Source organism: Aplysia californica, unplaced genomic scaffold (genome assembly GCF_000002075.1).
Source record: "Aplysia californica isolate F4 #8 unplaced genomic scaffold, AplCal3.0 scaffold00055, whole genome shotgun sequence".
NCBI classification, from domain to species: Eukaryota; Metazoa; Mollusca; class Gastropoda; order Aplysiida; family Aplysiidae; genus Aplysia; species Aplysia californica.
Genome location: NW_004797325.1, coordinates 1,662,721 through 1,666,132, shown reverse-complemented (window position 1 = coordinate 1,666,132; position 3,412 = coordinate 1,662,721).

The following is a 3,412-nucleotide window of genomic DNA, read 5'->3' as shown; positions in this document are numbered from 1 at the left end:
GATGGATGGATGGATGGATGGATGGATGGATGGATGGATGGATGGATGGATGGATAGATAGATAGATAGATAGATAGATAGATAGATAGATAGTTCCATGAAGTAAGTCAGGTTCAGCAGAGCGCAGGTTGAGCTCATTCGTCACTTCTGTTACCACACACCCGAGTGTTACTGAGAAAAGTTCATACCCTAGACATTCCTCTTCAATGTTTTGTCTTCTAGTGAGTCTCGTCATTGTCCCCTTCCACAGACTTGTATTATGATATATTATTATTATTATTATTATTATATGCCTAGATCGTGATTTCTGGCGTATTTCCGGTTCACTATGGAGTATACAATTTCGCTACCTCAGAATTACAAAGCTCTTTCTGACATTTTGGTCCGTTTTGAGTTGCTAAGCTCATGAAGTCAAAACCAAAATTATGTTCAATATGTTTTATCAAAATTGTAAGATCAATGTGTTTTATCAAAATTGTAAGATCAATATGTTTTATCAAAATTGTAAGATCAATATGTTTTATCAAAATTGTAAAATCAATGTTTTATCAAAATTGTAAGATTATTCGAAGTCATGATCAATATGTTCAGAGAGTTGCATTCGAAAAAGCTTTACATGTTGTGAAACCCAACATTTCTCAAAACTACATAGGCCATACTGAGCAGATAGAACTTTGTCACTCTAGGGTGGCGATTGACTCGGTTTGAACCAAATTAACAACGAGAGGGAAGCTGCCGCGCATATTATATTTATATAATAGTTGAATGATATGTATATTATAAGGTGTTTTGCCCATCATTGAGTGTTGTGGCGAGGCGAGGCACACCGCTTCCTTTATAGGCGTAATATCGCAAGTCATGATATGAACGCCCACAGCTAAGTTTTTTTGTTTGTTGTTTTTTGGTGGGTTTTTTGTAGAGAGAGTGGGGAGGGGCGGTCGTCACAGTACGCGGTTTAGGAGTACATGAACAATATTATATTTTCCCACATGTCTTTGATTTCTGAGTTTGGTTTCTTTGTTGACTACACACGATAATAATATTAGATAACGTCATGGTGCTAACATTTTAATTGTTAAAATATGATATATGATATATTATATAGATCATGATATTATATATATATATATATATATATATATATATATATATATATATATATATATATATATATATATATATCTATATATATATATACATATATATTTACATATATATATATAATAATATATATATATATATACATATATACATATGTCATATATATATTACTGATATATTAGATATGTGTGTATACTCCACACACACACACACACACAAGTCAGACTTGAAGCAAATGTTAGCACCATGATGGTACTTTTTGTGGTTTGCTTTTTCGCTTTGACGAAAAATATACGGAAAATAAAGCGCATATCAAATTTAGAACCACTGTTTTTTATTGCTATTTGTGTACAACGACTTCCATTTATTCTTTTTTTTTTTTTTTTTTTTCGTATAACGCTAGGCTAAAATGTGAATAACCCTGTTTCGAATCTTATTTCTGGAACGTGGATTGTTTGAAGTTGAAGAGCACGCAATCTAAACCATTTGAAACCTAGACCATACAACAAAATCAAGCCGTGCTGTGAACTGTTGTGAATGCAATCAACTTGTGTTTCGGACGATCGCATGACCTTATGCAGTTGCAAGCGCCGTAAAATTCTTACTGAAGTAAACCAAACAAAATCAAACCAAACAAAACCAAACTGAGTTTTTCAAAGCTCTTCGATTACTTCGCTTGGTCCTGTCTCCTCCTCCTCCTCCTCCTCTTCTTCTTCTTCTTTTTCTTCTTGTTCTTGATTACCGTCAGACAGTCAATCCGGTGTTGTGCACAAGTTGTAGTTGTACAGCTCTGTTTAGATCCCCGAGGCCTCCTCCCGTAATAATTTTCAGATAGTTTTAACATTTGTACTGAGAGTTCATTCAGACCCCTTTAATTTATTCTTCTATCAGGCCGCGTGATTGAGACGCCGTTTAGGCTTAGTGGATTGTATATCTCACAGGGAACACAATAATAGAGAGAGCAGGGAGGCTTCGGGCACATTTTACGTTTGACTCCATCGCTCGCTTCAGGAACAATTTAAGCCAAAGAAAAAAGTTCCACCACTATTGTAAGCCATTTGGGCATCACCATGTATGCAATCAGCATCTTGCACCATCATGTTTTACCTCCAGAGTATCACATCTAAGGTACCCAAAGATGTCCGAACTCTGTGAGAGACATCGGACAAACGTGAGAGAAACTTCGTACGAAGAGGGGTGACTTCAGACATTGTGTTTCATGTGTCAAATAGCATTTTTGATAGGCAAAACTTGAACACAGCATACAGCTATCTTTTTACCCTTTGTTTAAGGTGTGAAAATACATCTAACAATCACTGGAAATCGTAGAAAACAATTACCCAACTGTTACTCTAATCATAAACCAGTCATTTTTATGAACATTTGAACGTGTTGACTTGAAATCTCCCCTTATCATTACAAAACAGAATTCAGTGATGTCCCTAATAACAAGTTAGTTTTTGCAGTGATAAACTGAAATGAAGAGTATTCTTTTCCACGTTAGTTTCCGAGTCTGTCAACGTCTGGGTTAAGTGAGAGGACGGCATTCCTGAAAGTGCTCCATTTGCTCAACTATTGTCGCTATTCTCTCTGGGCGATGACCTTTGGTTCGAATCCAGGTAGGTCTATGTGTGTTCTTGAGCATGGGTAGTTTGAGAAGTTTTCATTGCTTCCCATTACGTCATGACGGAGAGGGACATAACATCGTAGGTCCACCATCTCAAATGACCTGACAGTTGTAGAGTTCTGGGAGGCGTAATACCACAATCAAATCAAAATAGCTATAAGGGAAAACAAAATCTTAGGGTTAAAAACAGTAAATCAAAATTTTCTTTTTTTAAAAGAGCCTCAGGTTTTGCACTTTGAGCTTTTGAAGATAAAATTCAAACACACAAACTCCAACAATGAGAAGAGAAATATTAACGGATGTCATTTTAAAGGCAAACTTATAGAAGCTTTTTAATCTCTTTCTTGAGTCTCGAATCGGGGGAGGAACAACTGGTCTTATTTTACAATGACCAGATCTTCCACAACACACTATTTTCAATAGCTTTCAGAGTAGATTCATTCACACTGTACACATATTTTGCACAACGAAAAGGCAAAGAGTCATTAACAAATGCACGCACAGTGAGTTTCATCTATTTTTTTTTTCTTTTATGGCTCTCTGTTTCATTGGCACGGTTGCAGTCTAGGAAATGCAACAACACAAGATTACATATTTTGAATTATTCAATCTTTATAGTACGCGTAACTCTTATTCCAATTACACTTACTTTAGTCGTCTGGAGACTTCGGAAAGTGTACGAAG